Source organism: Myotis davidii, unplaced genomic scaffold (genome assembly GCF_000327345.1).
Source record: "Myotis davidii unplaced genomic scaffold, ASM32734v1 scaffold586, whole genome shotgun sequence".
NCBI lineage: Eukaryota > Metazoa > Chordata > Mammalia > Chiroptera > Vespertilionidae > Myotis > Myotis davidii.
Window position 1 is genome coordinate 256,983 of NW_006296809.1, and position 238 is coordinate 257,220.

A 238-nucleotide genomic window follows, 5' to 3' on the forward strand; every position below is an offset into this window, starting at 1 on the left:
GAGAAGCCGCTCTGACCGGCTCTCCAGGCCCGGTACACCCTGTGCAGGGGGCAGAGAAGGGACAGGAGGGAGGACGGGCAGAGTGCCAGGGTCTCAGCCCAGGCCGGACCCCAGGAGCGGGACTGGAGCAGGGGGACTGCAGATACGCCTACTTCCTTGACCCCCACTCTGAGCCCCGAATCCTGGGGCGGCCACTGCAGACGGGCTCGCACCTGGGATGGACGCCCTGCGTGCCGTG

The 238-nt window shown here is 69.3% G+C and overlaps 1 protein-coding gene across 1 annotated transcript in view; it reads left to right on the top strand.

Moving 5' to 3' along the window:
• The window catches only part of TTLL10 (tubulin tyrosine ligase like 10), a gene marked incomplete at its 3' end in the record, with an annotated part of 23,307 nt that overhangs the window by 6,839 nt on the left and 16,230 nt on the right, over positions 1 to 238 (top strand). The gene's annotated exons all lie outside the window — the stretch shown is intronic.